The sequence below is a fragment of the Poeciliopsis prolifica genome, unplaced genomic scaffold (genome assembly GCF_027474105.1).
Source record: "Poeciliopsis prolifica strain line A6 unplaced genomic scaffold, Auburn_PproV2 SCAFFOLD053, whole genome shotgun sequence".
NCBI classification, from domain to species: Eukaryota; Metazoa; Chordata; class Actinopteri; order Cyprinodontiformes; family Poeciliidae; genus Poeciliopsis; species Poeciliopsis prolifica.
Window position 1 is genome coordinate 1,965,449 of NW_026562428.1, and position 27,325 is coordinate 1,992,773.

Sequence of the window (27,325 nt, forward strand, 5' to 3'; positions counted from 1 at the left end):
AAAAACGTTCAGGGACTTCTCCGAATCGGTGAAACTTCACAAACCTCAAACGGACGCAGTGCTGGGAGCTTATGCAGACATGCATAAGGCCGGCTCCATGAGAATGGACGTTCTCCTTGGTCAAACGAGCAGCTCTGTGGATTCAAAGCGTTCTCTGTCTGTCGAGTTTTCCTTCCTGAGAAGCGGCGGCCATCCATCCATTGGCCTAAAGCCGATGAATCGCTCTGACTCTCTGAAACGTCTCAGGCTGTAGGTGCTGGTCAGAGTCTGGGTGTCGATGATATGATAATGCACGGGGCTCGTAGGTGGAAATAAACACCACCAGGCGTGTAATCGGGCCCTGGCTTCCTCTGCAGAAGAGGCCTCGCTGGCGCAGTGCCGACACCGCGGTGTGGTTGGCTGTGGGGGAGGGGGGTGGGGTTAGGAAGGGGTAGGTGGCGGTCCTGGCAGTGTAATTTGTTCTGTCTGCCGGATGCATGTTGTGTTGATGAGGACCTCTGTACACTTGCTCCCAGAACTGCCCCAGTCCCCATGAGCACGTAACTTACCCTCATCCCCCTGCACCATGTGGGGGTCTGCAGCAGCAGTCCAGGGTGTCAGATGCATAGATAAGACACGCATAAACGTCTTGCATCAATGTTTCCTTCACTCCCACTTAAACATCTCTCGTGACACAACTGAGAGTTTGTTTTTTTTCCCTCAATCCCTGCTGCCTGGGTTTTCTTCCTGGAGCGGCCTTGGTGCAGTGGGCCTGAGCAGCCGGGCGGTGTCAGCTATCCGCTGGTGACAGGCAGAGTTAGGCCGACGTGCACCGGAGCCCCCGCTCCGCCCCCCTAAGACGGCCTGCCAGCGGCGCAGCTGATGAGAACAGACAGACAGGTAGATCCGTGGCCGTGATAAAAGTCTGCCGGGGATTTCTAGGCTCCATGACGGGGTTTCATCAGGAGGCGATTTCTGGGTCCCTCAAAGTGTTACATCACCCGACTGCAGCGCTGCACACACTTTACACGTCGTGTCTGAAGGTATGGGCGTCGACATTTCAACACCAACACCAATGCCAAAGAGAAGGTTAAGCTTTTCTACCGTTGAGGTGTGATTGCGTTTTCATAGCTCGAGTCATAAAACAAATAAATTTTTCCTGGTTTGTGCAGATTTTCTTTGTGTTGAAATCTTGAAGGTAGTCGATCAATCTAGATTTTTCAGAAGCTCTTTTAAACTTTGTCTCTTGACTTTTGCCTTTTCCTCTTCAAATCCCACCAGATTGAATATTTGCCGCCTTGTGCGGAGGATGAACCCTGCATGAAAGTCACGTCTTAAGCAAATTGGAAAGAAAAGCAGGACGGCCAGTTTATCCTGAAAGCCTAGAAGAAGCTTCTATATCATCATCACAACACCTGCAGAGAAAAGGCTTAAATCATTAGCTTACAGGATTATTGATATTTCAATGACTGGAACAAAAAGTGAGACTCAGAATCAGCGTTGGAGTCGGTCTCCTCACATTAATGGTTGTGCTGAACATTGTGGATCAAGAGACATCCAATAGCATCATCGGAGCTGAGTGGGAAACACGGATCTGGCCTTTACTTCCTGTTTCCGCCTGTTTCCTGCCCACCGGAGAATGAAATCACTCAGTCCACAGAGAATAATCAAAGCCGTGTTTGTGTATGTTCCGCCTGGCGTGTCGGGCCGGGCGCGTTTCATAGCTGGCTGGTTTTCCTTCCCCGTGTCATGAGTCAGGAACCGAAGTGTGTGGCGCTCTCTAGAACCGTGGGGGGTTTCAACACCAAAACACAGACCTGATCCACATCGACGGATCAAGTCGAAAATGATGCGAAACCATCCGACAGCTTCTCTGGATTCACTTGTCTGTAAATTCAAACCTTTAAATGTATTTAAAGATTCGTTTATAGACAATTTTGTGGCTTTTTATGTTTCGCGTGTCGTTCGCTTCGTGAAATATGCTACAACGTTATCTGTTGAGAAGAACTGCAGATCCTCGTTGTGTCCTTGGCCTTGGTGTGTCATGTTTAGACGATGCTTTTAATATGATTTGTGTCCTTTCATTATGGATGTTCTTCTTAAGCAGATCAATCTTCCCACAAAAGACCATTATTATTAACCGTTCGCTCACGTTATATAAAAGGCAGCAATTAAAATAAAAGGCTCCTCGATGCCATCGCGGCATTAAAACAGAATATTTATTGGCTTTGCTCGAGCAAAATAGAGCTTTTTGCTGAAGATGAAGTTGATCTTTTCACTGCCGCGACTGGCACCAACAGCCCAGCAAACAGCTCAAAGTTTGTGAATTATGATGGTGTTTGTTCAATCAATCAAAAACCAGACAGCAGCTGAATTGATGGCCAATGACGAAGCCATTGATTAGATGAAGCATTCATTTTCAAAGAGGAGCCTGAAACTTTTTGGGCATATTTTACAGAGCTTTTAAGGGATTTTTTGTTATTTTTTTCACATACTCTCATCAAAATTACATAGGATTACTTGTTTTCTGAAAAGCTGTTCAAGGGAATTGCTTCAGTTCAAACTAAACATTTCCCCTTTGGGTTAAATGTTCAGATTATGTTCATATGATGATGATTGTTATTATTATTAGGTCTGCCACAATTTGATGTTCCTGTCCTGCAGGCCGGACCTGACTTGCATTTGCTGTTCATCTCCAACTGAAAGGTAAAAATGGCCTGTTGGACATTAATTAAATGCTTTAATTAATGTCCAACAAGCAGAATTTCTCAGAGTCTCATTTACAGAGATTGTCAACAAACCTTTGCCTCATTCATTATGATTGATTATTACTACAATTAAAATTCCCAGCTGAGATGGTTTTGATTAATACTCTTTTTTTTTTTTTTTTTGCCTTTGGAGGTTCCAAACCACCCGTGATGTCATGAAAATTAATAGGCGCGTACGAAATTCTTGAGGAGACAAACAAGATCTAGGCGGGATCTTTGGTTGGAGAGACGGAGGGATGCTGGGTAAAGGGGATGAGGGGGGGGGGCAGCATTTCCCATATTTCTGCTGCTGATTGACAAGGCTGACATATGGAATAGTTCACCTATTCCCCAGTGACAGGAAGATGGGGGAGAGCGCGGAAGAGGCGGGTAAACTTGCCTGCGAGGCTGAGTGCCGTTTTCTTTTTTCCCTAAGATTTAGTGCTTCTGATCAAAAGGACTCATATCTCTCTTACTAAATTTAGCACCAGTGGCAATTAGTGGCAGAGTCACACAGCCACTCCAGGAGCAGCTGACAAATAGTACCTTAACAAGTCAGAGATGTGTGTCGCAGCTTGATGGAGTTGTGTGTGCACAGCTTAGGGGGAACTGTGTTTTCCCATCTCGGTGGCTGGTGTGTGCCATCGTTGGCTGGGCTTCCCGGTTCTCCTCAGTTGGAGTCGGTTGATGGACATCGGCGGCATCCGGCATGGATCAAAACGTCCCAGCGATTCTCTATCAAACAGCCTGAACTTTGTGTTGATGATATTGCTGAACATCCCAGCCTTTTCTTGCTCCCCTCCTGGCCTGTGGGGGGCGCTGCACCAAGAATAAATTGAAGGAAATGACCAGATTTTCTTTTAGAGATGACAGGAAGTTTTTAAATATTACATGATGATTCTGTGTTGTTGGAAAATTGGAAGATTAATATCTGGACCCCAACCCATGTGAGGCTCCAAAAGACAGAAACTCGTTCTTTTGAAGCCCAGTTTCTAGGAGGAGTTTCACGTTTTTTTCCGCTAAATAAATTTGAGTTCTCGTGCAGCCGATTAGCAGCTGAAACCAGAATATAAGGTGGAAAATCCAACGTCGGAAACGCCGCATGCCGCCATGAACGTGACTAAAAGCATGTAAGGCTGTAATAATAATTGCATTCTGGAATCTACCCGAGCATTTGTTTCAGTCTGTCCTGCACGCCTGAGTTTATTAAAAATGTGTTTATTTGTCGTTTGGTCAAGCTTTCGCTTTATTTATGCGGCTTGTTTGTCTTTCTCTGTGTTTCCGCCATCCAATTCCCTCTTTATCTCTCTTCCACTCCGGCAGCTCCTCTCTGCGTCCGTCACTCGCACGTCTCCAGGAGTCCACCCTCCCGCTCACCCATCAACATGCAAACAGACAGCCGCGCAATCTGCGGATGCCTCTTCCTTTGATATGGTAAAGCAATATTCCACTTCATCTCTCTTTTCATTTGTCCATTTGCAGAGGAGATGCCATTAGCGGTGCATTACGCTCCTCTGGCGAGGAAGAAGTATCTCCAAAAGGGAAAGTCGGCGGCTTGCCGGCGTCCTGCAACGCCTCATTAGTGCGCTGCCTTCGAACAAACGTATCAACAATGTTCTGAGCTAATAAGCTTTTATATTCCCCGGCTATGTGATGTAGAAAAAGGCAGAGCTGAAGGTCACGAGTGCATTTGAACGCAGCAAGTGGCTCAGAGAGGAAATGATTTATCCGGAGTTATTTCTGCGCTTTGCTCCAGAGGGCCGGCACATTGATGTGTGCGGTTCAAATGGCTTCTTTAAAAGCTTCAGCGGTGACACGCATATGTGAACTCTCATCAGCCGGATCGAGGCTCTTCACTTCACTCGGCCTCGTGCGCTTATCTGCAGGAAAGCGCCCCCCAAACCAAGGCATCCTGCTTGGTGAGTTGCCCACCATAAAGCCTGAGCGCTGCCTTGGTCCTCAGCCAAGAACGTTTCAGCCACGCTAAGTATTGGGCGAGACACTGAACCTTCAAATGTAACCCTCTAAGGTCAGCAGTGAGTTATTTTAGAGAAAAGTACGTCTGAAAACTCGTATCAGCGGATACGTGCCGACACTTTGTTAAAGGTTCCTGTTTTATTTTTATTTTTTTGTTTGTTTTATTTGTTGTTGTTCTTCTGAAATAATTTGCAAACCAGCAGCTCCTCCACCAAAATGATTCTCTAATTCACTTTCTATAAATCCTACAAGTTTTAGAAATAATTAAACTGGCATGCCACAGATTGAAAACGTACTAATTTCCAGTGCCCTCGAATAAAAAATGTCTGCAATTGTGAAGGAAGCTATCAATATCTTTTTGCAGATAATTTTCCGATGCTGGGTCCATCCAGACGTTATTTCATGAGGAAGGCTCTCATCTCATCTGGTGACGGTACAAAGGTAAATAAATATCAGCGAGTCGGTGTAAATTTCTAAAACTGATCGCAACCAATTGAAAGTTATGCAAAACAAAATCAAGCTTTCACCTCGTCAATATGTTTTAGTTTTAGTTTTTTCTGGATTGCAATAATATTGTTCAGCTTTATTCCATGTGGTCTTTCTTCCATAAATAATATTATGCTTTGTTTATGTTTTCACAAATGGAACACAGTTTAAAATCGCAAATTTGATCAATTGAAGTATTTCGGTTCAATCGGACAATGGAGAAATTTCACTTTCCTGCATCGTAGTGAGTCCAAATACAGACAAATCAACACAGGGATGGTTTTAACAGAACTGCATTAAGCAAGTCCAGTGTGAGCAGCTGGGATAAGCTGATAGGCTGCACCAGAAGAGGGCGTGGCCAGGTATTCTCCCCTTTCACATATATGATTTTCTTTCTATGATTTAACTTGGAAAAGGATGACGGGACGAAGGCAGTTTTTTTTTTCTTTTCTTTTTCTTCCTTTTTGTTTCCCGATGCTGTGCCGGTTTTCAGGTATTCCTCCTCCTTTCCCATTCCCGTCCCCCCCTCTCCTTCCCCCTCGCTCTGTTCGTTTACTCGAGTGTTTGAACATCCAGTCCTGGCGGGGATTGTGGGAGTCGGAGTACTGTCAGGTCTAATTGCCACGGCGGTGTTTGGTGCGGAGACGGGCCTGATTAGGGAGGAGGTGAGGGAAAACATCATGTCCCCGCTCTCTTCTCTGCCTGTCTCACCTGTTTTCCGTCTCTCTGTGCGAGAGATTTTCATCCCTCCTCTTTGACTCTCTACATGGCTACACAGAATGATGGCAGCCTTGCACAGCTCATTAACCGAGAGAGAGAGAGAGAGACGGACACCGAGGGGTAGATGGAGAGAGAAAGAGGGCAGCAAACAATTTTCTCACCTGATGCCTTGTCGACTGCATCAAAACGTTTGGATTCCAGCAGACGGCCACTGAGAGCCTCCAAATGTGTTTTATTGTGAAAGAACTACCATAAATATCGAATTTGGATGCTTTTTTCGGCACCGTTTGTCTCTTCTGCTGTATTCTCTAAACACCTTTAAAAAGCATTAAACATCACTGTCGGCCATTCGATATGCTTTCTGATATTTTCGACATCTTCAGTGATGAGAAACACTTCCGAATCCTTTTAAAGCGCTTTAACCTTTTTTATTTTTTTTCTGTTAAACTGAAAAATCTAATGAGCTTCAATCTACTTTGAACAATCCCGTGCCAAAGGAAAAGTTAAAAACTGAAAGCTGTCACCAACAACTATGAGTCTGGAAAAAACATCTGGATTTCCAGATTTTATTCGTCCTCTTATCGGCAAAATTCAAAGCCAATCCGTCTGTACTTGTTTTCTTGTTGCTGTGATGAATCTGTCATAAATGAATAAACTTTCGCTTTGTCCAATAAAAGGAACTCTGGAGCTTTGACGTGAAAAGCTGCCGGTCGGTCAGCTTGCGGTGCAGTGGATGCTGGGAGCTCTTCAGGCTGATTCTGGTTGTCATTCGGCTCGAGTTTTGGGTGAAAACACTTGAAACCCTATTAGTCCTGTAGTGGCTCTGGTGCGTGCGTGTGTGTTTGTGAGGCAGTTTGTGAGTCTCCTCTTGTCAATACAACTGTGGGATGAACACATAAGTGCATCTAAAGTCAGAGAGGGGAATAAAACGTAGTTCTGTGCAAAGGTATTAAGCCATCCTGAAACCAATGAAGAGATTCAAAAGTCTCTAACCGTTGATCAAGACTTTCTGATGAGACAAATACAAAGATTAGTTTGTGCTGCATGGAGCATCAACCGTGTCGGGTCTCTTGTGCGGACGGCTACTTTCTTCCAGTGGTGGTGCTAAGAGAAGAGATTGCCTGTCAGGGCGCTGATTTCTCTCCGTTCTCAGCTGATGACGATAATAATAACCATTTGCAGGAGTGGCGGCAAACAGGGTGGGGGGGGTTACGGAGGGGGTGTTTGAGAGCGACGTCTTCCTTTAAAGAGCGGCGAGCGCGCAGTCAGCTCCGCAATCAAAACACAGATTTCTGGAAACGCACAAAGTGCAGATTGCGGCGCACACGTCCCGTTGTTTGCCGTCGACAGAGGATATCAGGCCGGTATTTGTGTTCAGTAATCAGCAGGTCCTTCATCGGCGAGCTTCTAGAGAGACATCTGAAGGGAGATTGTCTGCTAATCAGGCTATGTGGTTTAAGGTGGGGGGGGGTGGGGGGGGCTTGGGGGTATCTTATAACGCTGATTGTTGCTGTAATGGTTCTGTGAGGGTTAAGTGTTCTTTATACAAAAATGGGCAAAACATGTGCAACAGGATTTCAAAAATATTCTTTGTGTCCGATTCTCTGTAAACCCCAGAGATGGTTGTGAGTGAAAATCCCAGCAGTTTCTGAAATACTCAGCCCAGCCCATCCGGCACCAGAACTCTTTCTGATGCTCGCTTTGAACCGCAGCGGATCACCTCGGACACGTCCGACGTTCCTAAACGCAGCGATTTGCTCTGGTGTGACTTCCCGATTAGACACTCGCGTCGATGAGCAGTTGGACGGCTGTACCTAATAAAGTGGCCGGCGAGCGTCGAACCGCCTTCATTTCCCCCGTTCCAGGCTTCCACGCTTGTGCGGAACGGGGATAGAGGAGATCCGTCTCTGCAGACTCTCGGCCCCATATGTCACCAATCACGGATGCGCCTGCCGAAGGAAATAACATCCTATAATTACCCGTCAAGCAGGAAAGTGTTGGTTTATGTGCTCAGCTATGTATTTTCCCATCCAGCATCTTTACATTTGTACTCTACAAGCCACATTTCCCAGAGATCCCTCTCCTTCCTCTAGTCCTCTCTTGATATATTTTTTTCCCCCACCTCTTCCTTCTACCATCTTGTCATATGCGCGATCACTCCCTCCTCCTCACTTTGCATCCCTCTCCTCCCACTATTCCCCCTCCGTGCTTTTAATCTGGGGTTGATGATACTTGGTGGAAGCACTTAAGTTTCTGAGCCAGGTGTCTCCCCCCTCCCCCGCCCGATGCTTAACATCCCAGGCTTAGCTCCTCATTCTGCAGCTCCTTGCCTCAGAGCATGAGCGTGCATGCAAAGCTCTACAATCCAGTACTTATTGTGGACATTTGCATACTGTGAGACAACAACTATGTGCTTTTTTCATTTTTCTTTAAAATGTATAAATGCGGCCGCAAAGATAACACAGGTCGTACGTTTTCATCCAAATGACGCTAAAAATGTCAGCTTTGGAGTCTGAAAACGAAACATTTGAAACCAATTTCAACAATAATCAATCGTAATGCAACTAGGCTCAATTAGAATGTATATGTGTGGATTTGAGATGACTTTCTGCCTTTTCCCATTGGTGAATTGGTGCTGTACAAATGAACCGGATTGGATTGAATTCCTGGTTTTCCACCGTGTAAACGGGAAATGAATGTTGGTGCAGTTTATTGATTGATGTCAATAAGTGACAGAAGTACTAGGATATTTATTTAAACATATTATTCCACATAATAACATGTGGTTTGGGCTTAAACTACATTTACATTACCACATCAGTTTAAAGCAGGGAATATGTTGTCTTAATTAACAATTTTCTGCCAAGGTTGACTTGAATAATTAATAAAGTCGACTATACGAAGGTGTCTGCGTTGATTCCCATGTTTCTTGTTGAGTCATAGATCCTGTTTGGCATTGAGTGTATAAGGTGTTGTTTACAGATCACATTATTACTGGGATTTAGGCGATGTGTGACCAGTCAGAGCTCAGTTTGCTCCGTGTTGCTTCGCTCAGAAAGCTCAGGAGACGGGATGAACCCGAGACATAGCAAAGGCTGAAAAAGAAAAAAACAGAGAGAGAGAGACGGTTGTCGTGTTTGTTTATCGGTCGTCCTTCCTTCGCCGCCTCCGTTCTGTCTCTGGAGTCGTCTGCTTCAGGAACCATCAGGACCGTTGGGTTTGTCCGTCATGTGTCAGGAAGGGGTGTTCAGATACAGCTTCAGGGAGAACCACGGCGGCTAAACGCTAACCACCCTGTCCGCTAAGCGGATCGCTTCCTCCAGGCTGGTTCCAGATCTTCCGCTTTCCTCGACCTTACAGCCGGGCTCGCTGTGAGCCGTGTTCTTTCCGGCCCTTTCCCCTCCTCTCGCCTCCCCGTCCTTGAGACATCTCGGTCCCCACGCTCGGCGGCGTCGCCCCTCGGCCTCCTCGTCGGGACAGAATGCTGGTGTCAGCACTCCGCCTCTCCCTTCCCCGCCCTCCGCCACCTTTGCCTTTATCTGTCGCTTCTTCCAAAGATGCTCTTTCCCGTCTCCTGTACCCCAGGGGTCAGGCTGGTGGAGGGGGAGGAGAGCGAGGCGAGCAGGTACCTGACTCGGAGGCAGAAAGATAATTTCGGCCAGGCGGCTCTGTTTAAGGTTAAAGCCTTATTTGCATTTCAAAAGCGGCGGCCGGCCGTGTTGCCACCTCAGGGACACCATCGACCAACCGGCGTGTCATTTAATGTCAGCAGACACTGGGGCCTTGATGAAATTAATAGAGCAGCCTATGATTGATAACTGCGGTGCTTGTCAGTGCCTCGTCTCTCCTTCCAGACCAGGCGTCCACATCGTCTCAAATGAAGCCCCTCCACTCAAACGCCTACCTGCTCCGAGGATCCCTGGCGCTGGGAGGAAATCTGCTGCTTGGAGAAAAGATTTTAGAAATAATCCAGCTGATTTTCAGCAGCTGTGGTTGATTAACCTCCGGGGATGAAGCATTAAGATGATAAACAACCTTTAATGTCCTTGTTTTCAGAGGAAAACATCACCACAGACGAGTCTGGGAAAGTTGCACCTCCACCTGAGTGGAGCTGTAAACAATAAAATCAGATGTCCGTACGTCCTTCTATAACTGGAAATAATTCAACTTCCAGATTTGGGGATCCAGGGATCTGTGGAGCTAATAACCAGGAGTCAGACCAAGGCATTGCAGTTCTACTTTATATCGACCATAAGAAAATGATTTACATGGGATTAAAATGGATTTAAAAGCATGATTTGACCACTTTAATTTAGACGATTGCCAGTGTTTTCATTGGTTGGGGTTCAGCAGACATTTCAGGAAACTAATGAATATTTGATTTTTTTTTTATTAAGGCTGTGAAATGCCCATCGTGTATTTTGACTAACATTTTCGACTGTAACTGATTTTAACAAGTTCGAAAAGAGACCAGAAGATGACAATTTTAGCATAAAAGCAAATTTTCTCAAACTTCCATGACTTGTGTTTATCTAGCAGTTTACAGTGGTGGACATGTACTGGCTGTTTGTCCAGGATTGCTAAAGTTTGTTTGTCTGGCTGGTCATTTTCGCCAGGCCGTTGACACAACAAGACGTACCGGACAGAATAACCCCTAAACCCGACAGGAAAACGAAAGAGGGCCTAGTCACGATCTTTGTGGAACACCCGTCGCATTCTTGGCATAACCATCTTCTTTTATACACATTGCAGTCAATATCTGCACTTATAAGTAAAGACAAAAAGTGCATTGCTGTGATTGTGGATGAAACAAGGATACCTTTGGATGCAGGAAAACCCACCAAAACCCTGAAGTTCAGGGGGAAAGCCGATTCCCCGGTGGGAGGTCCCGGTGCTGGGGAGGGATGAAGCCGTTAGCTCTGCTAATGGATGTCCCGCTCCTGCAGGTCTGCGGTCAGCGAGATCAGCCTCTGCACACATCCCGCTTCAGGACAAGCCTCCAAGGCCTCTTTGAAGACAGACAAATCAAGAGGAGAACGGTGGTGTGTGGGGGGGCGGGGCGGGGGGGGGGAGGCTGTGGGAAGAGATGAGAGTGAGAGATGGGGCAATCCTGCAACGACTTGATGTGTTCTTGTCAGTCTTAATCTCTGGGAGTCGTGGAGGAGGGAGGGGTTGAGGCGCGCCGTAATCTTCCCGAGCAGCGGACTCTTTCCCAGCCGGCATTCAATTCCAATCCACTTCATAGCAAGCCCCGCTGCTTTGCACACATCTCGCCTTTAAATCAGCAGCGCAGAAAGACAAAACAAGAGGTGTAGACGGAAAGGTGATTCGCATCCTCCTTCCTCCAGCTCGCTCATTTACATCTGCTATTATCTGCGTATATTGAAAGCTGGGAGATAAAAAGAGAAGGAGGAGAGAAAAAACAAGTGGCAGGCAGAAGGGAAAAAAAAAAAGAACAATAAGAGGAGGCAGAGGAGGCGCAGCCCTGTTTGAATCAATTACATCCTAAAGAATCTTCCATTTGCATCCGTATCTGTTCAGAACCTGAACAAATGCCAGATGCCTTTGTGCGTCCGGTTATTTATAGTGGGAGGCTTTCCTTTTCTTTTTTTTTCCCCCCCTTCCTTTTCGTAATTGTGCAGGAAATATCAAATTTGCATAGAGTGATTATTGTTGATTGTTTATCTAGCCGTCAGAACGTCTCAATATCTGAGGGCTGACAGGTTGTCAAGTACTTAAAACTCATTTATTTGGGGGGAAATTTGCATGTAATTTGGCGGTAATGAGGAGGATGGCTGTGGTCATGGATTAGATGCTGGGGGGGGGGTGGCGAGGCAAAACAAGTGGGAACGAACCCCAGGTTTATCCTGGGCTAATGCTACCCGCTGCTTCACGCTCAAAACAACAATTTCTGGGCTGGACCTGGAACACGGTCCAGAACCGGCAGGTTCATAAAACCAGCTAGTTTTCACTAACTTTATGGTCCAAAATGGCAAATTCGTTCCCATTCTGATGCAAAGCAAGATGGCTGAACAGGCCCTAACTAAAGCAGACATTCTCTGCTGCTTTCTTTCTCTGCTTCCCCCCTTTATCTACCACTAAATTCTCCTCCTGGAGTGCAGTTTGGTGAGTCTGTCACCGCAAAGCGGAGCCTCGGTTCTCGGCCAGGAAGCGACAGAGCGCGCTCGGTGCCAGCGGCGCCTGCGGCAGGCCCGAGGTCACCTCAGCCGCGGGGTTAAACGCGGCCCCGCTGCTTTTCATAGCGGGGTCCGGGCGTCCGAGCCCGAACCGCCGCGAAAACGAGCCACTCGGCGGATGAAGCTCCTATCCGCGTTTCCGCGCCACTCTCATCCCCTGAGAGCGTTTCTGACTCTTTCCACCAGGGTGAGTGCGGATAATCAGCCAGAGCGTAGCAGACTAAAAGGGCGGGTCAGAGTTTTAAAAGAGATGCGATGCATTTCCCGACCCTGCATAACGACCTTGAAGTGGCCCTCGTGACTCAACCTGAGAGCATGAAAAAGGCCTCAGAGGGGACCAGCCATTGCCGGCCTCTCTTCATTGTCCCAACGGCTGCCTGCACTATGACAGAGCGAGGAGTGGAGAGCTGAAGAGCTCTCAGCGTTACCTACCCGGCTGCTGCTCTCCACCATGAAAGCCCAGGTAATGCCCCCTGATCAGCATGATAGCACGCTACCAACGCTCTACATTTATTAACCTTCATTTACCATCTAGTTGGTACCAGACAGTCAATCTACCTCTCAGTGATAACATTTCCCTCACGGACAACGCAGATCTAGAGACTGGAATCTGACTTCCTCCAGCTGTGATGCGGCTGAACTTCGTTTGGTGTGTGGGTTTCTCACTTTAGAGGAGCAAACCTTTTAGTGAGGGAAGACAGACAAACTTCTCAGCTCCCCAGCATACAGTCACCTTAAATGACGGACACATTTTTTTATTTTACTTTCATTATCTTTATCTGATCACATTTTAATGCATCAGCAAAGCAAAAACAGAAGAAATACGCAACTGGGCTCATCACTGATAATCCAGCTTGCTAGTTTTAAGCTAGTTTTTGTCGTTTTGGACCTGCACCTGTCACACAGACGACGACGACATTGGCCAGGTGTGGGACGCCTGATTGCTCAGCGACATCCGTCAGTTCCTTTGCGTGTCGTCCCGAAAAGCGGGCTCCCATCCAGCAGATCCCAGCCTGCAAGACGGCAGCTCCAGAGGAGGCTAACATCAGAGCCCGGCACGCCGCGACACCGACACTCAGCGCGCCGTCTATCAGAAGGAAAAGCTGCTAATGATGATGTTTTTCTTCAAGTGCACAAACATCAGGTCCAGAGAGATTTACGAGCTTGACAGAAACGTCTTCTCGCATTACGCCGGAGCAGCGGCGAGATGTAATAATTTCCCTTGAAAAGTGGGGCTCCACGCCCGCTTCCTAATGATGGGATCTTTTGATGTTTAAATTAGGATATCACACGCAAGGAGCCGTCCTTCGAGGCTGCACCTTCTTATGACAAGATTAGCAGCAAAGCAGAGCCATTACTGAGGTTTATTTCACCCAGACAACTTCCCAACTGGGAGACAGGGACACGGAGACGAGAGGAGGAGGGGACAGGTCCCGTTCAGCCTCTTATTGACAGATCAGCTCTGATGCCCAGATCCGTGTCAACTTTTCCATGTCCAGCTGTCTGCGCTGTCGCTGCGCCGCTCTGCCATCAAAATCAATAAAGCTGTTAATAATCCTGACGGGCCCCGAGACGGATTGGAAGCAACGTTTACTGACGGTCCCGCTTGGACGGTGGACACACTGGGGACATCCTGCGTCTCCTAAAGATTCACCCGCTTTACACGAGCAATGAAGATGTTTCAGACTCCGGGTCGTTACTGAAATTCTGGAAATTGTGCAAAAGTTTTTAGGTTTTGTCTAAAAACTTTTTGGGCGGTTTTGTCTGACCGTATCAGACTGTGCAACAAACAAAAACCAGCCGAGACGTTCACAGACGGATGGACGACCCTGGTTCACTTCTTCTGTTTCTTTTCCATCTTTTCAAACCTCCAGTCAGTCATCATAGGTTTTAGTTCTGCTGGAGCGTTTCCTCTCCATTGTCGCCACCTGCTGGTCAGGAGGAGTGAATTCATCAAGTTAACGACTTGATAGAAAACTTTTAAACCAACTGGAATAATTAACTGTACTTGATTGATTGATAACTGCAATCGATTGGATGACTAAAAGTACGTTTGGTGTCGAATTGGCGCCGTAGGTACAAACTCTTGGCGACCTTTGGTGTCGATTCCCAGGACCGATCAAGGGATCCTCCCGACACTCAGACGTTTTCGCCAGGAGCCGACAGCGTCCGCACAAGACTCCAGATAGGAGATCAGAAATCAGCTGCTGATTCGAGACGTTCCAGGAGGAAGCCCGGCGCTCCGAATCAACGTGTGAAGTTGGTTAATGGGCTCTTGGAGTGTTTGGCTCCTGTAATTCAAGTGCTCACTGGGGACATGTGATCTGCTGCTTCACAGCCTCAGATTATTAGCTCCACTGATGATGGATTTAAGAGCAAATCAAGAAATGGCGTGTTCCATGAGAGAGGAGACCAAAGAGGTGTTTGCTCTCTGTGTCTCCCTTTCAACCCCACCTCCCGTCTTTGTCTCCCTCCACGCCGAGGCGGGGAGGCTCCCTCTCTTCAGGAACGGTTCCAGGGAGCCGCCGGATGATTTATTCATTGTCGTGTTTTTCTCCTCTCCTTGAACGTGCCGAGGACGGAAGAGGACGGGAAACTTTCAAGCAGAGTACAAAGCAATGTATATTTGGGTCGCACTTCTTCTGTAAAGGTGTGTGTTTGTGAGCGTGTGCAGTTCCTCCTCCTCCTCCCGTTCTCTCTGTCTGGTGGCTGAGGTCGGCTCCTCTCTTTGCCGCCACGTTCGTCCTTGAAGCGGGAGCCAGCGGGGCGCCCCAGCCATCTGAGAGGGGGAGGCCTGGCGCAGAGGTTGGGAGCTAAATAATGGATGATTTCTTATTGGAATGAAAGAAGGAAGCGTGTCATTACCTGGAGCAGAATGCTTAATCCTGAACTCAGCGGGAGCAGAACGGCGACGTCAGCTTCGTCACCTCAGAATCTTCTCAGTCATGCAGAATTTGTCTGGGATGCTTCTCTGTTCCTGGGCCATCAGCATAAGGTGATCTACACCTAAAAGGTGCAAGAAATTCCCCTTTTATTCTTCAAAGACACCAAAAAAAACCCCATCAAGGTGGTAAAGAAGGACCAAAGAATACCAAAGAGAGCCAGAGATGTCTAAAAACGCTTCTTTCAAGGGTCTTCCAGGTACAGATGTTAGCGTCTGCGGCGTCCACTGCGCGTATTTACCCTCTGGCCAAACGTCGAGAGGAAAATACTTTAAAAGGAAACGAAATGTTTAAAATGTTCCACAAACACCCCCAAAAAGATTCTGATATGAGAAAGATGTCAAAAAGGATTTTATTTTCCTTAAACAGAGGTACACAATTTCCAGCCAACTCAGGTAACCTAAAAACATCTTCGGTTCCGACACAGAAAACCAAAACAGAAAGGTTGCGAGGTCATGAAAGATGCAGTGTCCCCTTCTCTGAAGAATATTAATGACTTAGCGAGTTTGACTCGAAAAGCGGATGAGATTCAGCTTTAGTTCACACTGAATGACTAATCAGTCATTAGTTTCCCAGTTTGGTCGCCTCCTTTCAAACTGGTGAGGGGTGAGCGCGCGACACACTTTCTCCCTACTTATCAAACTTTGAGAAATAACAATAACAGTAATAATAATGATCATCAAAATCAACATTTTCACACCTGAGCTGCTCATCTCTGCCGCGAGAGACGACAGAATGAGATATTTTGCTCCAAATTGGGACATAGTCGAGGAATCCGTGACTTCCTCCCCGTCCTCCCCCCACATTCCGAGTCGTGATTAAATAACGGCGCGGATCGTCACAAAAACCAAATCAGGCTAATGATGTTTGCTGTAATTACAGTAGGGAAAGTTTGCCTCAGTGTCAGGCCGCATTAGGCAGGCGTATGGCTATGGTAATTAATCCCAGGACCAAACAAACAGGAGGGACCGGAGCGGCGCTGCGGGCTCGGATACGATCCTTATCGCCGTCGCCTCAGAAAACACACATGGAAGAAAAAAAAAACCCAAAATACTCAAATGCAAATGACCAGAAGAAGTCTGCGCAGAGAGGAAACTTTTGTTCTCTGCGGAGACGCCGCTCGACTGAATCCCAAACGTCGAGCACTCAGCGCTGACGTCTTTATCCCTGTTTTGTTTCCCACAATGCAACAAAAGAGCCTCATCTTCTTACAGGCCCTAAAATAAACAGCCGGCCGTCGGAACGGGCTTAGAAGCGGCGGCGGATGATTCACAGAAAAGACTCTTCCACCGTGTATCGTCATAGCAAGGGTGCACCGGATAATAACCCTCCTCCCCTCTGCCTGCGCCCCTCTGGGACGGGGGGTTGTTGGGAAAACCCTCCCTCTTGCTGCTGGATCCTCCATGTTGTCTTTGGAAAACCAACAAAGGGAACACGCCAAGAGAGATTTGTGGAAAGCTTCCCAGTGCCGCTCTGGGCCAAGAGGACATTTTCTCTCTGCTCAGCCTCAAACTTCTGTCTGCTTTACTGGAACGAAGGGGACAGGAGACGGCGTCCCAACTGTCAGACACAGACACCAGGTCGAGAAGGAAAATCCACTCGGAGGTGTCGTTTTGATCCACCATCAAATCACTGAAAACTGGAGGCAGATTTCAATTTTTTTCAACTGCGACTCTGATTGTCCAGTCCACTATTAGTTCAATACGTCCCAATGAGGCTAAACTTTGCGATTTTTATTCTTACGAAGAGTCGGACAGTGGCAGAACAAAATTTCAAGAAGTTTTGAGGATTCTGTTTGTCTGGAAACTGTGTGAAAAGCTTCCCAAAGGTTTCACTCCTTTATGTCAAATTTAGCTAGAAACACCTGAAAAACTGAGAATTATGGACACGTTTCAGCTTTATGCCAATAAAATGCCTCTAACAAGTTGCTTCTTGGCGTTTCCTGGACGTGATTTCAGGTGCCATATTCAACACCTGCTTTGTCACATTTACTGTTACTGCAGAAAAGCTTGCAGAATCATTTCGTAGCAACATGATAAAGATGAAGACCAAATCATAAACGTTCAAAGGGATAAATAGCCTGTTCGGGTTATTATCCACATCTCAGAACCGGCTGGTGAACTTTTTGTCAGATTCCACTCTGGACTCAAATATTGAGTTTCTAGTTGAGGTGGATCTATGAATAAAATCTTGTCATCGTCATATTCGTCCTGTTCAGTTTATTATCCGGTGAAACTCAAGCAAACCTGCAGCATGACACACCCGGTCCAACTGCAGAGCACTGCCTACGTTTCCCAGAAAGCCCTTCAGCTTCCTCTGCGTTTCTGTCGGCCATCTTGAAAAGTCTGACAGTGACACACTATTGTTGCTGAAAGACTTATTCCCATTTTATAAAAAACAGGAGACCTCAGTAGCCACTAGAAGAACTCGAGCATAACCTTTGACCTCCAGTCCATGCGGGTCGCATTATTTCTGCCCTGTTGAATTATATATGAAGACTGACAGGAAGTCATGTGACCTGCTGTTTCCTCACTTCCTCTGTCAGACTGAGCTGTTTGAGAAGTTTCTTTTCTCAAAGGAACAAATGAATCTGACTCTGATCAGTTTTAATGAAGTTCCTTTTTGCTGCCAGTTGCCAAACTTGTTAGCTTAGCACCACCAACTACAACAGACGGCCGTTATGAAGCGAGCTTTGGACGCGTTTACATTCTGGAAACAAAGGTAGACTCAGTTTCATGATTTTGTGTTTAAGATGCAAGCGAATGCATTGTTGTGGGATTTCTGGTGACAATGTTGCAGCTGCAGCGTTTGTTTTGGATATTGACATTTTGAAACCTTGAGCAACCAAATATATGCCCAATGTTGTCTTTATTTTTGATTTCAGGTTTCTGTGGACTCTCTGATGACCTTTGACCCAGGAAGTAGCTGTCTGGCTGCTTTCCAGGAAGTGGTCGAGATATCTGAATCCATTCTGAACTGGGAGCTGGTTACCAGACGGATCCAGGCATGCAGCAGCAGCAGCAGCAGCTCCAGGTGACCCCGTTACACCAGCTTTAACCCCTAGCTGTAGTTTACCAGCAGTAGCTCTTCACACTGCTGCTCCTGCTAACCAGCTGGTAATGAACGCTCAGGGCCCGCGAGGTCAAGCCTGGCCGTCTGGGGAGCCATTAGCGCAGCCAGCCAGCGACGGTCCAGCGGCAGAGGCTGCGCCCGGCCCTCTGCCCAGGGACCCCACCCCGCTGAACTGTCGTTTGTCTGGGCCGTCCCGGCAGCGCTGCGGGCTGCGCCGAGCCTTCATCTGCAGGGAAGGCCGGGGCAGCTTCATGCAGCATCTCCTGCAGGAGGAGCAGCGCCAGCTGGAGGCGTTTCATTAGCCGGAGCTGGATGGGAGGCGTAACTCTGAGAAGACTGTAAGGTAAGGATCCCCTACAGATTCTTCCTCCTTGTGTTTTATTGCTGTCACAAATGTTACAGGTCGTCAGATTAACGTTAACAAGTAGCAGGATTAATTTCTATCCAGAAAATAAGTAAAGATTTTAATTCAGGAACCCTTTTTACTGCAAAACTATTGACTAAATATACATCTGATGTCAGTGACAAAGATATTTATAGTCTTTATAGAATCAAATTGGAGCAAAGTGTTTCAGGAAGTCCTGATCGTTCATGGAGTTGCTTTAGAAATGTGAGTTGTGGACATTAGCATCAGCTGCTACATGTTTAGATTTGAGAGGCTCTTTCAGGCTAGAATAGCATTCCCGGCCCTCGGCCTCCTCTCATCTCAGGGTTTGGTCTGGCCGTCCCGCAGTAGAATCTGATCCCTCGTCCTCCGACTTTCCCACCAGTTTCTGCTTCCCGTTCCTGTTTCTTCTCCCCTTGGCGGCACACCGCTCTCTTCCTGTACAGCGTCCCCAGAGCCCGGCCGATCACAGGCCTCGACCGGAGCTGTCCAGCTCGATTCCTCCTCCGTCCGTCTGGTGTGTTGAAAGCTGCCGCGGCCGACGGTGGAGGAATAAATAGCGAGTTCAGAGGGAGCGGGGATCGCTGCAGACGGATCGGTCTGCAGGAAGAGGATAAAGCCACGTTAAGGCTAGAGGCCAGATCCGGGTTAGCGTGGCGCTTTCTACTCAGTGGATTAGTGTTGTGGCAACGTAACAACTGGCCAGACTTAAATACAGAACGTCATAAATGATTATGTTTGCTTTAAGCTCATCGGCTCAGACTGGAAGAGAAGGAGCAATTACACAGCAAACCAGGCCCGGCGTTAGCGGTTAGCACGTCGGAGGTGGACATCTTCCCGTTTCTCTTTCTCTGCTGCGGCGCTCCCATGAATCATTGCCTCTTATTCCTGTTCTTGGTGCGTGGGGTGGTGATGTGGGGCAGGGTGGGGGAGGGAGGGAGGGAGGGAAATCACATTAAGTGGAGCGGCATGTTTGGCTCGCTCCAGCCTCGTCTTAATAGCTGTAATTTGGAGAGGAGAGAAAGGAACGGGGGAGAATGGAGAAGAAAAGCTTGCTCACAAAACGCTAATTCCAGTCAACAAAAACACCCTCCGCGATCCCGCCGCACTCATTCACATTCAAATATCCAGCAGCTAAATATGTAAAGACAAAATAGCGGCGCGGCGTCTTCCGGGCGGAGGCGACCTGCTGCTGCCGTGTGGCGGGTTCAGGGCAGGCAGCGACGCTGGACGACGCGGCGGCTTCGAGTTGGCCGGCGGCTAATTACGTTAGCTTGAGTCACTTTTTACTGTTTTGTGTTCATTTTATTTTGAAGCATCTGTTTCTGGGTTTCACCAAAACGTCACCAGACTCAGACAGTCCTGGTCACGGTTTAACATTTTCTTATTGAAAGAAATTGATTTGGAAAAAATATATATGCTTGATAAATTGATCAGTTACTCAGCATTGAGTAGACTTTTTTTTTTTTTTACCAAATCCATTTTTACTCGGGTAGTTTCTTAGGCTTGTTGTTGAGAAGCAGCGCTTCTCTTAGTATTCGGGTTCTCTACGTTCGCAGGATCTCTGGAGGAGCTGGAGACCTGAGCAGCTCCGGTGGAAGAACTGCTTGAGACTCCTTGGAAGGAGGAGGAAATGGGTTTGGCGTTTCACCGTTTCCGTCTTGGTTTCGAGTCGCTGGTTGGTTCCGCTTGTACCTCCACTGGGTTCAGCTTTAAAACAGGAGGAGTGTGGCGCCTGCGGGTTTAACGCCGATCACTCTGTAAATCAGGCGTTTTGTGTTTCTGAGCTTCATCGGCTGGAAGCGGAGAGCTTGTATTTAATTTTTTTTGTTTTTTTCTACCCCGCTTTGTTAAAACACCTGTTTACTGCCGTGACTTGTAATTCGAAGATTTGCCGTCGACTTTAATGCCTCGCGCCTTTCTATCTGGATCTCATCTGTTTGGGGCGTAATGCTCCTGATTTAACGGTGATTCTCTGCTGCCGGATGCGTCGAATTATCCGTGCTAATGCGTCTCTCCTCCTGATGCTACCGTCATCCTGATAATAGCATTATCTAATCCGGCCGGTGAGCGTTTCCTAGCCGGTGCTGCCATGACTCACATAATTCCGCTAACTAATGCACCAGTCGGTCCTGGATCGTCCCCAACTTGTTCCCGCTGATGAGCGTCTCTCCTGACCCGGAGAGACAGAATCGACGTCCCAGACCCTGGACCGCTCCGGACCCACATGGTTTATCTGCAAATAGGCCTGTCGCAATCAGCACTAAATCAGTTTGACCGCATGATTACTTTAAAGAAACTCAATAGTTTCCATTTGTGTTATTCATCTTTTTTTTTTAAACTGCAAGGATAACTATCAAGCTGGAAAATATTTTTTCTTTTGTAAAAAGCAAAATTTAATTTGTTTGCTTCTGAAACTTCAGCGTATTTCACCATCAAGTTCCTGGTTCTGTTCTGTTTTAGCTAAAAAATAAGAACATTTTAAACGATAAATTACTCAGCCTTTTTCTACTTCCCCCAAAATCCCCCAGTCCAACCTCCACTGCGGACCAAACTCTTACTGGTCTCATGCACACATGCTGGGACCATGTCGTCTTGTGTTTGTCATATTTCTACATTTTTTGCCTCAGACCTGTTAGAGAAAAGCTTCTTCCACCCTCAGAGGAAGGTCCAGTTCCAACCAGTGTTTCAACTGGTTTAGCATGTGGCGGGAAACAAACCGCCGCTCAGTCGATGCACACGCTTCCCGCAGATGACCGATGATGAGCGGAGAGGTCAAGAACCGATCCTACCGGTCCTGGTTGCCGCTCGGTCCGTTTTGAGAGACAATCTTTTCATACAAAGGGAATAATTCATAGCCGTGCACACGGAGAAGCCGTTTCCCTGCCAACCCTGGACTTGTAGCGGGACGTTTCCTGCTGCGGCAGTCGCTGTTTGATTTGGCCCGCTCCCTTCCCAGCACAGGGGGACAGTTGTCTCCCCGAGCTTTTCCTCGGCTTTGACGGGGAGAGCGGAGGCGGCCTGGTCGGAGTTGGTGGGTAAAGGCTCATTAAACTGCCTCGGTCTAAACACGGGCTGCTGGCGGATGCCTCCGCACGACGCTTCCTCGGGTGGAGACACTCTGAGGGAGATAGCGGAGGAGGGTCTGTTCTCGGGCTGGATGACAGGGTAGGAACCTGTTTTTAGCTTCCACGTCTGAAATGTTCACTCTGCGAGGACACGGCTCACCGATGGAGGGGTGTGGCTCAGTTCAGAAGCTGGAGGGTGGGTTCGCCTCTGGTGGCCTGCAGGTCAGGCCACCAGAGTGTCGATCCCGGGCTGCTCTCGCTCCTTTAAGCTTCTGCTTCAACTTTACAGAGGAACATTCAGAGGGTCTTGCACCTCATGACGTAAATGTCCTGGATGGAGACAAAGGTACTTTTTTTTTTCTGCTGTCCCGGTGAAATCCGTAAAAGTCTCCAATACTGCAGCTGACCAAAACCAGCCGAACCCCCAGAAGGCTCGCTGTGAGTTGGACTGAGCCTTAAAGGGAACCAGAGCCAATATGGAGGACAGAATCAGTGACATCATCAGTTATTAGATTGGAAATTTGAGTCTGTAATCACAATAAATGGCTCAAAATCTCAAGTCCAAATGACATATTCCCATTTTATTGCAGGTCCTGGTTGGGGCAGTGGAAAAGCTCCAGTAATTGATAGAATATAAAGTAACATGTGAGGCAGATTCTGACTATTTCTCTTTTACTCCAGTCACTCGTCCTTTTTTCCTACAAATCTCCTCTTTCCCTAAGCAGCGGTGGATGGTGTAGCGTCGTCTTTACAACCTCTCCTCACCCTCATCCAGCTTACCCACCCCTCCCCCCCCTCCCCCCAGGCTTTGTGAGGATGGGAGAGGTGAGGGGGGGATATGTGTCTTTAACTGAGCTGGTGCTCTGCCGCAGCTTACCGCTCGCTGTTCAGACAGGATATGTGCTCTGCTTTGTTCAAGCTAACCTGCTTGTTTGGAGTTGGATCTGTGTGTTTGCGCGCGGGTGTCGTTCGGTGTGTGTGTGTGTGCGGGTGTGTGTACGTGTGCGCGCACGTGCGTGCGTGTGTGTACGTGAGCGGCAGCAAAGGCAACTGGGAAAAATCCCATTACGGAGCCAAGTTGCCGCCACGCTTTCCCCCCCAACCCTCACCCCGTACACACCGAGACCCGCTGTAATCCACTCACCCCGCCACCCCTCCACCCACTCCGCGGTGCGCGCCCAGTGTACCCTCTAGACTCGCTGGTGAGCTGTTTATACCCGTGCACTGTTGTGTTACCCACCGTGAAACATGACAGCTAATGATATCGAAGGCTTTTTTTTCCTTTTTCTTTTTTTAAAGGTGTTTTGTCTGCAAGTGCGAGAGAAATGGAGAGCTGCTGGATTTCTTCCAGACATCGATTAGCAGCCAGAAAGGAAAAAACAAACAAAAAAGAAAACAACCCTCCAACTTAAAAGCCCTGCTCTCATCTCGTCCATTCATTTCCTTCTATATGCCCTTTAATCTATACATGTGTTTACATTTCAAACCCTCAGACCAAAGCTTTTTATTCTGTGATCATTGGAGGCTAAGGCTAGATTAGCTGCTAGCATAACTCTAGCAGCACAATAGATGCTGTTTCCCCTCTTCAGTCGAATCGAAACCAGCTGCCGATTTTAGGTGAAACAAAAAAAGAAAATCTGCAGCTTCTGCTGTAAATCAACCCCACAGCATGACGGCACCACCGTCGTGCTCGACATTGAACCTGTGCTAAACCGGTCGCACTTTGAGACTTTGAATCCGAGTGTTGATTTTGAAGGGAAACAGGCCCACAGGCTCATGGATGTGCCACTATACTTAACGCTGGGTCAGAGGTTGTTGGTTTTTTTTTGTTTTTTTGTTTTTTTCTTCCATCCATGTTTGTGGATTTTTGACATAAACGTAACAAATCTGGAGCTTTGAGGAGCAGGACTTAAAAAAAAAAAAAAAACACCCAAATGAAACTTGATTGAGTGGGAGGCAGAAAGTGTTGAGGAAACACGACTTGAACCTCCACCGGGTGTTTCCAGGTAATTGTACCTACTTCCACCAGTCTGAGCGTAGGGGGCGCTGCAGCCGCTACAGTGGCTTCCTATTTTCTGTGCGTCTCTCTCTGTGTCTCGGTGTTGCCTTTGAGCGCTCCATCCTGGTTTATGTTTGTGTGTTTGACAGGAGAGTCTCTCTCTCTCACACACACACACATTCCCCATCCCCTCAACACCGTCCAACCCCCTCCACCCTCCTGACCCCAGCGCCATCTTCTCTGTCTCATTCTTTATGCATCCTGACAGCGAGCCGCTCCGTTTATGGCCCTGCATAACGTTGCCTCATTACCGGCCGGACTCAGGGACCCAAACGCAGCATCAGACCTGGAGGAAGGTGTGTGCGCTTACGTGCGTGTGTGTTAGGAGGAGTGATGCAGGCGGGATGAAGACAAAGTACAGATGATGACATTGGTGTTGGCTAATATTAATCTGACTGATTGCCAGGAAGCAGCACGCGCTCTGAAACGGGAGACGCTTCAAGCGTCTTCACGATGGCCGCTCTGCCGCCACCGCAGAGCGCGCGCAAACCGGCAGCGGATCGTGTTGGCTGCGAGCGGGTGAGCGGCGCCGACGGCTAAGCCAATCAACCCCTCCATCTCCTGTCCCTGCCCTTCCATTGATCCCCATTAAAATGCTTAGCAGATGCTTGGCTCCAGGAACGCCAGCGCCTCTCCTCCGCCGCTGCTATTTTCATTTGCATTCTCCTTGCCCGCGTTTTTGCCAACTGGGACGCCGGCCCACTCCTCGGCTGTACAGTAGCATCTTTCAGCGGGCTAAAGCGCCGAGGATTCCGTGTCGGCCAATCTGCCGGAAATCCCCGCGAGTTTGGTTGCCAGGAGGGCCTTTTTTTATTTTTTTTTTATACCATCTCTAGTTGTGGCAACAGATGCGCACCTGTGTTGTTGTTTTTGTCTTAAGGAAATTTGAAATCTTCTCCTTTTGCAAAATTCAACAAAAACATGAATTAAAAGTTGAGTTAAGCTGCAGAGCAGAACAGATCGAGATTGAGAAGCTGAAGCAAACGTCAATGTCGACCAGTAAAAATCTAAATTTGGAAGTGGCACCACGAAGTGATCGTTTGTCTCTGATGTAAAGAGTTATTCTTTTCTTATGTTTTCTTCCGTGTTGCATCAGATTTGGAGTTCAGTGCATAAATGGCTCAAAGTGGCTCCAACTGATGATGTGATCATGAACAATAAGCTGCTGTTCTAGTGATATTTCAGATTAAGCAGGAAGTTTTTCTAAGTTCACATCTGCCGGCCAATTTATTTCATGTTCTGTTTTTGAACAAGACATGAAATAAATTGAAGGAAGACTGTTCCTCTCGGATCTCATCATTGGGCGTTATGTTGATGATGGTGAGAACATTCATTTCTGAAGATGGGGAAATCATTTCATCACTGAATACCTGCAGTCAAACATGCAGGCTCACAGTTCCACAGGCTAGAGGCGCTAGCATCCTGCCGTACAGTAACCACTAATTCTCGGTCTTGAGACATTTGGGCCATTCGGTCACTCTGGAGCGTAAACATCTCCTTTGTGACATAATCCTTAAAGCAACGCGTGTCTGGAGCATGTGGGGCAAAGTACACCAGCATCAGGACCGGTTTGTGGTATTTTTGCCAGCAAGTCAAAGAAAGCAGCTATTGTATGTGTGTGTGTGTGTGTAAGTGTGTGTGCGTTTTCATTTTGTGTGTATGAACCCAAAACTATCTACATGTACTGTTCGGCGTGTGTCGTGCATGCGGGTGTTTGCAGTCCGCAGCATCTTTGTTTCTGCTTGTTTGCCTGGTCGGTAACCGAAGCCGCCGCCGCCGTCCTGCTACTGTGTCTGTGTGTGGCGCTTGTCCCGGAGTAGAGACGGGGATACACTAGCAGGCTTTGTTCGCCCAGGCGACTGACGTACGTCTGTGGAAGAAGGCCGTCCACTGCGGGCTGCAGCCATGAAAGAGCAGCTTTGTTCCTCCCGTTCTTCCCTCGTCTTGTTGGAGGGAAGCAGAAGACGTCCGGGGCTTCGGCTTCTTCAAGCTTGAAGAAATGCAGATAGGCCTTTTCCTCTTCTCTCTGTCCTGGCCCATCTTGACGGGCGAAGCCAGAGAAACCTGACAAGCATGAACAGTGCGTGAAACGACGTGGCTGGAAATAATTTAGCTGATAGAGTCAATTTGGTCTAAATTGGGTGTAAGTATCCAAAAATGTAAATAAAGCCTTAATGTTAACCTTAGCAAATTTCTCTTGAAGCAAAATAAGTTTGACCTTTTAATTTTGGAGTCACCTAATCCTAAAGATGCACAAAGTAAAAAAAAAAAAAAAAACACACATTATGTCATGAAGCTCCTTTGCTAAGCTGTTGCTAAAACTACTGCTAGCCAGATTTTAGCTAGCAGCGCTTTTACTACTAGGAAAAGGCTAAAGAAGTGATTTAGAGTTTTTGCTGTTTTCTGCCTTGTGATGTCAGTGACAAGATTGTAAAAAGTTACTCTGTTGTGTAGAAGTATTTTAAAATTCAATTAACACATTTGCTTTTCTCTGGTTGTGCGGAGTTGTTTGGAATATTATATTTCAGTTACTTTTGACTAAATCGAGCATGTGCAGATTCAAATTTTTTTTGACCCAAAATTTGCTTCGTTGTATAATCTCGGCTGTATTATACATATTTTTGCACAAAACCTCTCACAAATGGTTGCGCGTAATTATCTTCTTGCTTTCCGTTTCATAAAAATGGATGCATTATTAATTTTCAGAGTTAAAATAAGAAAATAAAAGTCTTCATAGTTTGCTTTCACCGCTTTTTATCCGCGATGCGACTGAGGCGGCGTGTCGAGAATCAGTGTTGTACATGACATGCGCACGGCGTTACAGTGTGCATCCAGAAGTGAAACTCCCACACAAATGCAAAACACAGAGGCTCTCCTCCTCTCCCAGCCATCACAGCGGAGGGACACCCTGACAGCGATCCGTTTAGTCGACAGGAAAACTCTGACAACAGCTTGAAGAGCGCGCCGGGAGCTGCGGTGATGCACAGGAGATATGGGGTGAGGAATGCTTGAAGTGAGGAAGGGAGGTGTGAACAAGAGGGGGAATTTGCGATGTCATGCGGCCGATTAGGCAGCTAGTCTATCTCACCGACGTCTTGCAGAGGGGTGGTGGGGGGGTGGAGGGCTTTAACAGCAGCTTCCCTGTCCCACCAACACATCTTATCCATCACCCTCTCTTTTTGCACGCACACACACACACACACACACGCAGTCACACTCTGTTTGCGTCTGGAAGCATCATCCCCTCCTAAGTCACCTGCTCGGACCGGGAGCATGAAAAATGACTGTCAGCTGAAAATGATTGCTGGAAACGAGCAAGAAGAGGGAGAACAAAACGGGGAGAGAGGGAGGCAGGGAAGGTGAAATTGGAGGAAACTCTCGGCAGATTAGGTGCGGGTTAAGAGAATATTGATCTGTGTGCCGAGGACTGTTGATCTCTCTTAGCAGCACAAGACAAATGGCAGCAAACAGAAAATCGAGCGCTGGCCTCCCCCCCCCCCCTTCCCCGAGGATGGGATCAGCCTCTCTCTTCCTTTCCTTCACTTCTCCAGATTTTCCCCCTCTAGTTGCACCGACGTATACTTCCTGTAACGCAACAGAAAATGCTTCAACTGGAATCACCTTTCAGAGTCCTTCATCTATGAGAACAACACCGCTGGTGCTGATTTATTTCATGGTTATTGGGTTTTACTG

At 47.5% G+C, this 27,325-nt stretch overlaps 1 long non-coding RNA gene across 2 annotated transcripts in view; it reads left to right on the forward strand.

The window, feature by feature from the left end:
- The first annotated feature begins 5,066 nt into the window (after positions 1–5,066).
- The window catches only part of LOC129378699 (uncharacterized), a 79,666-nt gene continuing 57,407 nt past the window's right edge, over positions 5,067–27,325 (forward strand). For both annotated transcript variants that reach the window (XR_008608078.1, XR_008608079.1), the window contains exons 1-3: positions 5,067–5,144; positions 17,933–18,081; positions 18,180–18,463. This is a non-coding gene — a long non-coding RNA (uncharacterized LOC129378699). The remainder of the gene's footprint in view (positions 5,145–17,932; positions 18,082–18,179; positions 18,464–27,325) is intronic.